The sequence below is a fragment of the Lynx rufus genome, unplaced genomic scaffold, assembly GCF_022079265.1.
Source record: "Lynx rufus isolate CCGP_SWC_20201006 ecotype Redwood Valley unplaced genomic scaffold, mLynRuf1.p SCAF_5, whole genome shotgun sequence".
NCBI classification, from domain to species: domain Eukaryota; kingdom Metazoa; phylum Chordata; class Mammalia; order Carnivora; family Felidae; genus Lynx; species Lynx rufus.
In genome coordinates, this window is record NW_025814867.1 from 49,167,905 (window position 1) to 49,179,350 (window position 11,446).

The following is an 11,446-nucleotide window of genomic DNA, read 5'->3' on the forward strand; positions in this document are numbered from 1 at the left end:
ATCAGCTGAGAGTGAAAAGAGGCAAGAGAGTTGTAGGAATTTGACAAAAATGGAAAAGGTGTGTCAGTTAGGAAAGTGAGAATTAAATAGATCAGGGAGAGATAGTAGAATTGCCAGGCAGTAAGGATTTGAGGGTAAGGATCATAAATTTAAAATAAGATTCAGTCAGTTGGTACTGAACAAATACCTCTCATTTTTAAAATGCCCACTTTTAAGGCACCTGGGTGACTCGGTTAAGTGTCCAACTCCTGATTTAGGCTCAGGTCATGATTTCGAGGTCACTGAGATGGAGTCCCATGTTGGGTCCTGCACTAACTGTACAGAACCTGCCTGGGATTTTCCCTCTTCCTCTCTCTCTGTCCTTCCCCCACTGTCTCTTGTGCTCTCTCTCTCTCTCTCTCTGTCTCTCTCAAATAAATAAACTTAAAAAAATAAAATAAAATGGGAGAGTGTTATGCTAAGTGAAATAAGTCATACAGAGAAAGACAGATACCATATGGTTTCACTCTTATGTGGATCCTGAGAAACTTAACAGAAGATCATGGGGGAGGGGAAGGAAAAAAAAAGTTAGAGAGGGAGGGAGCCAAACTATAAGAGACTCTTAAAAACTGAGAATAAACTGAGGGTTGATGGAGGGGGTGGGAGGGAGGGGAAAGTGGGTGATGGGCATTGAGGAGGGCACCTGTTTGGATGAGCACTGGGTGTTGTATAGAAACCAATTTGACAGTAAATTTCATATTAAATATATATATACATATATGTATATGTATATATATATAAATAAAAAAATAAAATGCCCACTTTCATTCCAATAACATTGTTGGGAAAAGATATTAAGCTAGATCTTTGCATTTAAAAATAATGGCCAAAACAATCTCCATAAAATTGGCTGATTATAGTATTGTATTAAAGATAATTTCCTGATTTTGAGCATTTTAGAGTGGTTGTACAAGAGAATTGCTTGTTTTTAGAAAATCCACTGTGGGGTATTTGGGGGGAAAGGGACATCATGTCTGCAACTTACTCTCAAGTGGTTCAGAAAAAGAATAATGTGTAAGTATAAAGTTAAATATACACATATGTACACACATATATGTGATATATATTGTGTATTGTGTAGAGAGAGAATAGAGCAAATACAGCAAATGTTCATATTTGGAGGAATCTGGGTAAAAATATCTAATATTTCCTTATAGCATTCTCTTTTTTTTAATATTTATTTTGTAGAGAGAGAGCGTGCATGCACAAGCATGAGAGAGAGAGAGAGAGAGAGAGAGAGAGAGAGGAAGGGAGACAGAGAGAGGGAGACAGAGAATCTCAAGCAGGCTCTGCACTGTCAGCACAGAGCCTGACACAGTGCTGGACCTCATGAATCGTGAGATCGTGACCTGAGCCAGAATGAAGAGTTGGGCACTCAACTGACTGAGCCACTCGGATGCCCCTGTTTATAGTATTCTTGCAACTTTCCTGTAAGTTCAAAAGTATCTCAAAAAAAAAAAAAAAGAAAAAGAAAAGAAAAAAGGAGACTGGTCAACAATATTTCAGACCTATATTTAAAATGGAATACATTTGAAAAATTACTAAAATTTAAAAAAATTACCTGGATTCCTCCATATAGCCTTATAATGTTATGATTTAGAAATTTTAAGTAACTATTTAAAATGTATATTTGAGGAAAAAGTCAAGGTGAGACTGATGCTAGTGATTCTGAATCTGTGTCTCAAAGCATTAGGGAAATCTGCCATTGAAATGTCAATTTCTGTTACAAAGAAAGAACATGGCTCTACTAGGTGTTATCTAGACCCTCTCTATTTGCATTTTCCCCAGGACTGTGCAACATAACAAAGAGCATCAGACCACAAAAATTCCACAAAATTCCATGGACCCTTCCTGCAGCCTCTCACTCCCTTTCCACACTTAGTGCAACAGAAAATGCTGCTGTTTTGATCTTTCATATCCATCCTGAATCCCTTACTTCAGTCCGTCTCTCTAATTGTCACTGGTCCACGTCCACACCATCACTCCCCTGCAGATCTGCCCTCACTATTGTTTCTCCCTCCAATCCATTTTCTATGGAGCAACCAAAGTCATCTTTTATATTTAGACAGTCATGTCTAAATAAATACAGTGCTGTATGTTAACTACACTAGAACTGAAAAGGAAAAAAAAAGTTCATGTCATAAAAATAAAATAAAATAAAGCCAGTCATGTCTCAATGTTTAAAATATTCCAATGCACCTAGAATTTTCTGGGCCTTGTGGATGCCCATATCTCTCCTCTCCATCGTTCGCATGTTCTGACCACACTAACCTTTCTGCGGCTCCTGAAATAAGCCATATCTGTTCTCAGATCAGTAGTCTTGGAATGCTCTTCTCCTCGATCTCCCTCATCTCAATATTTTTTTCAGCAAAGATTTGTGAAGTATCTCCTATGTGCGGTAGGCTTTAAGATTACGATGATGAAAGCAGCTGACACGGCCTTTTCACGGGGTTTACATTCTAATCAGTGACACGGTAAAGATTTGTAGAGCCTTAAATGAACATAATTTGGCAGGCCCTCTCTGAGACAGAGCAACCTACAAATTATAGATATCAAATTAGATATAGTAGTGACTACTTATTAGGAATAAGAGAAAAAAATCCAACCACTTTCGGGGCATTGGAGGTTCAGGCCCCTTTCTTCTGAGATACCTGTAAGCAAATTACTAGACATGCCTACATGCTAAGGCCTCTCAGTGGCAGACTGCCTTCCCCTCTTTACCCTGAATACTCCACAGCTTCCAGAAACTCCCAGCACTCACACGGGCCCCAGGTGAAACAGGGGCTCTGAAGTTTAGCTTCATTGACTTCATGGGAAATTGGCCTCCAATCTATGAACAACACAGATAACATACAATTATACCAAAAAAATATTTTCAGAGAGTGAGAAGTACGATAAAAATATAAAAGTGGGCAGGCAATGTGATACAAAATGCATGGGCAGGTAGTATTAAATATGGTGGCAGCAAAGACCTTAAACTTGATTCCAGAGTACAAATAAAAAAGCCACACACCTAGAAAGGTCACAACTTCTTTGGTTTCTTGACTATTTCTATTGCAGCAAATTTTCAGAAGGGATTTCATGGAAGGGTAGCAGAAGGCTATGTTGCACTTATTATTACACAAAACCGCTTTATAGCTTTAAAAATATCCGTAAATTTAGTTTTAAGAGAAAAGAAGGATTTTGTCATGAGATAAATAAAACTAATAAGAAAAAGTAAGACAAGCAACTATTACTTTTATCTTTGAAATGATGGTTCAAATCATCCTGCAGCGTATTTAAGGCCTATTAATCCACCCCAAGACCTTTTGGAAATTGTCTTCATACTCCAGAATCTCTATTTAAATAGAAGTGCACAGGGTGGTATCTTAGAGAAATGAATGAAAAGAAGGAAGAGGGAGTTCAATTTTAATAGAAAACAAAGAGCTAGAGATGAAAGATAGGAAAGGAAAATGGAAAAACTTAAATCCTCAAGTACCACGTCTTAAATGCTAAAGACTCAAAGGCTGTGTATCAAGTTACTAAAAGGTATGGCCATTTAGAGTCAGAGAGGAAAGAAGATTGTCAGCAGCATCATACTGTCTCAATCAGAGAGATAAACACTCTAAATGTTTCTAAACTTCTATGAACCACTCCTTTTAATCTTTTTGAAATTGAATTTTGTCGTCTTATAAGAACTCTACTTAGCTCTCAAAAATGTTTTCAACAAAGGAGTATTTCAATTTAGGAGTTTAGAGAAATTAGTCAAATGGAGTTGGCTGTCTTAATGACCATGCTGGCTTTCATCTTCTCTGAGATAATGTGCACAGACACTCAGGTACTGAGAGCTTTTCCCAACTGCTCTTTTAAATCCTCCTGTCAGGTAAGTTCAGAAGAAAGGATACAAACTAACTGCTGAGAATCTCTGCAATGGAATTCCTTCCATCGGCCTGGTCATCTTTTGTGAGAATGTGAGAGGTAGGCGTCTGGCTAGTTTCTTTTTATTTTGAGATACAGAATTATGGTTAGGGAAAAAAAAAAGGAAAACCCTGTAAACAAAAACATTCATGATATAAAAAGAAAATGTCTCTCTTCCCATTTCATGAAGAGTCCTTCTCTCCAAAGGTAACTAATGGGAAGAGTTTCTTACGGATCCTTCAGGGAGAAGGGGAAAGACACACACACACACACACACACACACACACACACACACATGTTTAATGTTTTACACAAATTGCATCATATACCAAAGAGAATTTGAATCTTCTCATTTTTCAATTTGAATAACTGTTGCTGAATTATCTTTCAAAGAAGTTGTATATTTTGTTTTCCTACCAGTGATATATGAATGTATATATTTCTTCATACCCTCCCCGACATTGAATATCAAACCTCCTTACCTTTGTTAATGTAAAAGGTGAAAAAGATCACCATTTTTTGCTTTTGTCGACTTTAATTATGAGTGAAAGTGAGTATCTTTTCATGGTTTTGGCCATTTACATTTCTTTCTCCATTAAGCATTTATCACCTTTGCGTGTTTTTCTACACTCATTGTCTTTCACGTGGGGATTCATATAAACCATCTGTAAATATAGAAAAATCACCATTTGTAAGCTTTATCTGTTATAAATTTTTTTCCAAGTTCATCTTTTTTTCTTTTTCTTCTTGCAAATACAATTCTTTTAACTTTTCTTTTATGGCTTTGGTGTTTGGTGTCCTGCCTAGAAAGCCTCCCAATAACAAGATTACATATAAGTTTACCCACTTTTCTTTTAGTATTTTTATAATTTTATTTTTAGATTTTTAATGTACCTAGAAACTATTTTGAGATTCATTTTAAGTAAGGGATAAACTTTATTTTTTCTAAACTGTTAGCAAGTTTTTCCAATGCTATTAATTAATCTTTTTTTTCCCCCACTGATTTGGTATGGCACCTTCATAATATCCTAATTTCCCATAAATAGTTGCACCAACCACAGGATCATTTATTATGTTTCCTAGGTGTATTTCTTTGGTATACTAAACTCTTTTAGTTGTTTTAACTCGATTACACATTTTATTATCTAGTAGACTAGTTTGTTTGGTTTTTTTTCATTGCTTTTCCAGAATTGTCCTTCTTATCCTCATATGTTTACTTCCACAAATTTACTCTGGTAACACTTTGTCTAATTTCCCCCCAACCTTTCGGTGTTTCAATGAGATTGAATGACTTAAATTAATAAATTAAGTTAGCATTAATTGATCATTTTTCTTACCTACCCATAAATGAAGTATCATTTCCTTTACCAATCTCAATAGTTTTAAAAATGTAGTCAAAAAAGTCTTATAAATTAAGTGCGTTATCTTTTTAGAACCATTGTGAATGGCACCTTTTCTTTTTTTTTCATCTGACATGTTATAGTTTGTTGTTAGAGAAGGTTCTGACTTTTGTACATTAATTTTGAAACCAGCCATCTTGCTAAAATTTCCTTTAGTTTTATTTGATTTCAATTAACTTAAATTTATTTTAAAATTTATTTTAATTGTAAGAGGGTTGTTTTGTGTGTGGTTCTTTTAAATTTTCAAAGTAGACAATCATCTCACCTGCAAATAAGTTTTTCTTTGTTTTCCCTTTTCTTTTTTCCTTCCAGTATTTATCCTTCTAATTTCTTTGTCTTGTTTAATTTGTATTCACTATTACTTCCTGAACAATATTAATAATATTATTAACACTGGGAATCCTTGCCTTTATCCTGATTTTGATCTGAATGTTTATACTGTTTCTCCACTAAGTGTTTTGATTATGATAGATGTTTGTCAAATATCTTCATTTGAATAGGATAAGAATAATCAGTTTTCCTCTTTTAGGCCAATATTATGAGTAATTAAATTACTTCATTTTCCAAGGTGTAAACATCTTTTCATTCTTGGGATGAACCTCACCAAGCCAAGAAATAGTACTCCTTAATTGACTACTTAACGCTATTTACAAAAATTTAAAAGATACTTGCATTAATATTATGAGTGAGACTAGGTTATAATTTCAGAGTGGGGCGGGGAGCACGTTTTGGTATCATTTTTCTCCTGAACTAGTCATGATTTAGAACTAGTGGAACTAGTCACTAGTTTTCCTTTCACTATTCACTGAAAAAATATATATATATGTATAGTAATTTGAGTAAGCTCTACACCCAGTGTGGGGCTTGAACTCACAACCCTGAGATCAAGAGTTGCATGCTCTACCAACTGACCCAGCCAGGTGCCCCTCCCTGAAATACTTTTAAATCAGGTTGTAATTATCTATGAAACTATTTGAACTGATGTTTTAGAGGATACCACTGCTATATTTTGCATACATTTAGTTTGATATTTTGTTTCCCAAAGGTCTCTTTAGGAAAAGTGTAAATTTTCAGGAAGTTATGGTTTGAGGTTTTTAAAAATTAATCATCATTTTAATATGTGTAGGCTCTTCTCTAATATCTTTTTCATTCCTGATCATGACAATTTATCTTCTTTTTCTTTTTTCTTGATCACTTTACCTAAGAATGTGTTGGTCTGTGTTGATTTCGTTGGTTTTTTCAATGGACCAACTTTTGACTTTGTTAATTTTCTTTATTGTTTGTTTTCTATTTTGTTGATTTCTAATCTTTATTATTTCCTTTATTCTACTGACTTTGGACCTCTTTCACTCTTTCTTTAGCTTCTTAATATGGAATGTTAGGCATTGATTTTAGATTTCTTATTTTCTTTCTTTTTTTTTAATCTTATTTTAGGGAGAGAGAGCACACTAGTGGAGGAGAGGGGCAGAGGAAGGAGGAAAGAAATAATCTTAAACAGGCTCCATACTCAGAGTAGAGCCTGTGGGATCTCATTTCCACAACCTTGAGATCATGATATAAGCCCAAATCAAAATCAGATGCTTAACTGACTGAGCCACTCAGGTGCCCCAAGATTTCTTCTTTAAAGCATTTAGTGTTTTAAGTTTCACTCTTAGAACAGCTTTATCTCATAACTGTGGATATGTTGTCTTTTAAGTATAATTCAGTCCAAAGTATTGTCTTATTTTCCTTATTTTCCATGGTATTCTTTGAGTTTATACTGTTTGGGGTTTGCTGATCTTGAATCTATAAATTTATGACTTTCAACAATTTGAGAAGTTTCAGCCGCTTTTTTCTTCAGCCATTTTTTGTGCTTCTATGTCTCTTACACAGACTCTCTGGAGCTCTGCTCATGTGCTAGACCTTTTGGTATTGTCACATTAGTCCCTAAGAGCTGAGGTGGTTTGTTATTGTTTTTTTTCTTCCCCAATCTTTTTTTCCTCTATTCTTCAGGTTGGATAATTTCTATTGACTTATTTCACATTTACTGACTTGTTCCTCCGTCATCTCAATTCAACTTGCAGGTCTATCTTCCAGTAAGTTTTTAAATTTATTTATCATTTCAAAATTTCCTTTTTATAGACTCTACTTATCTTATGAGGCTTTCTCTCATTCCATTCTTTTTAGGAGTGTTTCCTCCACCTCACGTTGCATAGTTTTAATACATAATAGCTGCATTAAAGTCTCTTCTTGGTTCTGTGTATACAGAGTAGTTTTCTATTGTATCCTGGACATTGTGAAAGTTGTGTTGTATAGATGATAGGGCTTGTTTTAATCCTCTGGAGAAACTAATATGACTTACACATTAAGATTGATGGGGCACCTGGATGGCTCAGTTGGTTAAGAGAATGACTTCGACTCAGGTCATGATCTCAAGGTTCACGAGTTGGAGCCCTACATCAGACACTGTGCTGACAGCTCAGAGCCTGGAGCCTGCTTCAGATTCTGTCTCCCTCTCTCTGCCCCATCCCTTCTCGTGCTCTCTCTCTCTCTCTCTCAAAAACAAATAAACCTTAAAAACAAATTTTAAAGAAACAGCAGAATTGGTCTTATTTCTATGAGTGGGAATTCAAATCTCAGTTCAGTTTTTTGAGGCTTTGCAAATCTCTGGCCCATGCGTTCATTGATTAGTATGAGAATTTTTGGAGTAGTCCAGTTTTCGGGTCAGATCTTTTTAGGCCTCTGTTTGGGTCTTTCCCGTATAGATATTGTTCCAGGGTGACATTATTCCTGGGTGAAGCTGAGACTTGTGCATATGGCTCAAAGCTCAGCTCCATGTTTGAAGGCCTTGCCATGTGCTCGTTGACCTATGCACCCAGAGATCAGGAGCTGGGCCTGATCTAGGATCTAGGTGTAGGATCCTGCATCAAATCAGAAATCCCCTTCTTTCCCTCTCTCCTTTCCAGGACTTCCCTTAAGGCACACTCTTCAGCTGGTGACGACCCCTTCCCCTGATTTCTGTGGGGTCTACCCTTAGAGCAGGGCCACAGAGGAAAGATAAATTCATAAATAAATGAGAAAGTCACCCTACGTGGAACATTTTCCTCAGTTTTTGCTCCTCTACCACCTATCTGGTTTTGTTTCTTTTCAGAGTCCTTGAGCAATTCAGAACATGCTTGTTTATTTGTTGTTCAGAGTTTGTTTCATTGTGATCAGTGGGAGAGATGGGCTAGAGTGAGATTATTTTGAGATGTTTGCATTTGTTTAAAGATAGCTTTGCCTTAGGGGCGGTTGGTAGAGCATATGACTCTTGATCTCAGGGTCCTGGTTCAAACCCCATGTTGGATGTAAAAGCTTACTTAAGGAAAAAAAAAAAAAAAGATAGCTTTGCCTTGGTGCTTACATAACAAGGCTTGCATAAAAATTTTTATGAACTTTTTCCTCAGAGTTTAGTAGAGATTGCCTCACTGTAAAATCTGAGGAAGTCTGAAATTTCCTGAATATAGCCTATCACTATATTTTTGCAGATTTTTTTGTCCTTGGAGTTCAGTAAATTCTTCAGAACATCCCTTGCTAATGAACAGCCTGCATCAATTTTTCCTCGAACATCGTGGGCCTTTTAATCCGTAGTTTCAGTTTTTCCTTTTTCCTATAAAAATACTCATTATTCTGTATCAGAATACTTTTTTCTACTCTAGTGTTTAGTTTATCTTATTCACAGATACTGAAGATCTTTATGTGGCATTGACTTTTGCTCTCCACATTTATTACCTGCCCTCTAGCCGCTTTAATCTTTGTTGCTTTTATGTCAAATCACCGTGATTATCCCAAACCTTTCCTCCATTTCAGAAACTCTGTCTTTGACATGTCTATTCTAATCCTTACTAGTTCTAATTTGTTCATTACTTCTGTATTAAGCACCCTCTTTGTTCCCTTGGCCCTGAAATCTCCCATTTCATCTTTCTGAAACTTCACTATTTTATTTTGTATCTCTTTTTTCTAACCCAAATCATGTTCTTCCTAATTCTTTTGCGGTCAGACTTCTCATGGTGTGTGCAATGGGTTGAACTGTGTCCTCCCAAAATTCATGTCCACCCAGAACCTCAGAATATGACCTTATTTGGAAATAGGGTGTTTGAAGATATAATTAAGCCAAGAATTGAGATGAGGTAATGCTGGATTAGAGGGTGCCCTGAATCCCATGACACTGCCTTTATTTGAAACAGAAAAAAAAACAAAGAGACACAGGAGAAAAAGGCCATGTAAAGATGGATGAAGAGGTTCGAGTAGTAGTTCTATGAGCTAGGAATGCCAAGGGTTTCTGGCAACCAACCACGAGAAGCCAGGAGAGAGACATGGGAGAGTTTCTGCCTCAAACCAACTCTGCTGACACTTGATTTTGAACTCCTGGCCTTGTGAAGTGTGAAAGAATAAATCTGGTTTTTAAAGCTACCTGTTTATAGTAATTTGTTATGGCAGCCCCAGCAAAGTACCAAAAATGCCAATTTTGGTACTGGAAAGTGAGAGGCTGCAGTACCAAATGCCTAAAAATGTGGAAGTGGCTTTGGAATTGGGAAATGGGTAGAGGCTGGAAGAATTTTCATAGAAAAAGTCTAGATGCCTTAAGGAGATGGTTGAGAGAAATATGAATGTTAAAGGCACGTCAGCTGAGGGCTCAGATGGAAGTGAGGAGCGTGGTAGACACAGCTTCCACCATCTTCGAAAACACATGTATTGTCATGAACTGAATGTTGGTAAAAAATATGAACATCCAAGGTGCTCCTGGTGAGGTCTCAGGAGGAAACAAGGGATATGTTATTGTCAAATAGAAGAAAGATGATTCTTGTTATGAAGTGCCAGAAACTTTGGCTGAGTTGCATTCTATAGTTTGGTGAAAAGCAGAATTTATAAATGATGAACTTGGATATTTAGCTAAGGATACTTCCAAGCAAAGTGTGATGGGTTCAACCTAGTTTCTTCTTGCTGAAGCTGGTAGTAAAATGTGAAAGGAAAGAGATGGCACCAAATCTGATGATTTGGAAAATTATCAGCCTAATGTAGATAGCATGCTCTAGAGGCAGGATCAAGGATTCTGGGCAACTTTTGTTGAATAGACTAAGTACGGAAATCATGGATCAATAAACCTTCCCAAAGAAAGCTGGGGAAGATCTGTGGAGGACTTTCTTGTAAGATGGCATAGACCACTGTGAATTACATGGGAGACTAACAAGTCTTCTGAGAATGTTATATGAGCAGACACACTACCAGCCTGGACTAAAAAGAGACAGAGATGGGGCAAAACGAAGGAAAGCTGTCACACTTCTGAGATTCTACAAGGGGGAAAAAAAAAGCTGATAAATTTCTTGGCTGCAAATATGGGCTTGGCCTTGGCCTTCAAGGACACAGAGTGGCTCCAAAGGCAGAGCTACAGATGCAAAGGCAGAGGCCAGAGGGTAAGGCCACTGCCACAGGCCCAGAGGACACAGCATCACACCTTAGATGATGATTCCCAGGCCTTGCATCTATCTAATGGAATTTTCCCTGCTGGGTTTTAGACTTGCTTGAGACTTGCTTTATTCCTTCTGATTTCTCCCTTGGGAATGGTAATGTTTATCCTGTGCCTGACCTACCATTATATTTTGAAAGCAGATAGTTTGTTTTCTAGTTTCACAGGTCCACAGAGAGAGAAGATAGCCAAGGATTGCCAGCAATCAACAGAAGCTATCCTCCAGAACTGTGAGAGAATAAATTTCTGTTGTTTCAAGTCACCTAGTTTGTGGTAATATGTTATGGCAGACGTAGGACACTAATGCAGTGTGCAATTTACTTTTATTTCTTTGGCCTTGTTTTTTTTTTTCACCTACTAGAATTTTTTTATACTAATTCTTTTTTTAATAATTTTTATTATAGTGATTTTATGTAGCTTTCATGCAATTTCTTTTTGCCTTCATTGTTATTCATTTGAGTTTTTTGCCAAAACCTTCTTTTGGTGGTAAATAATTTGGGTACATTCTTCATATCTTCCTTCCATGTAACTGAGACCCTATTTTTTATTCCATGGAGTTTTGGTATGAATACTATCATTTCCCTAATTGTGCATGAATAGAAAGAATTAAGTCCAGCTATGACAA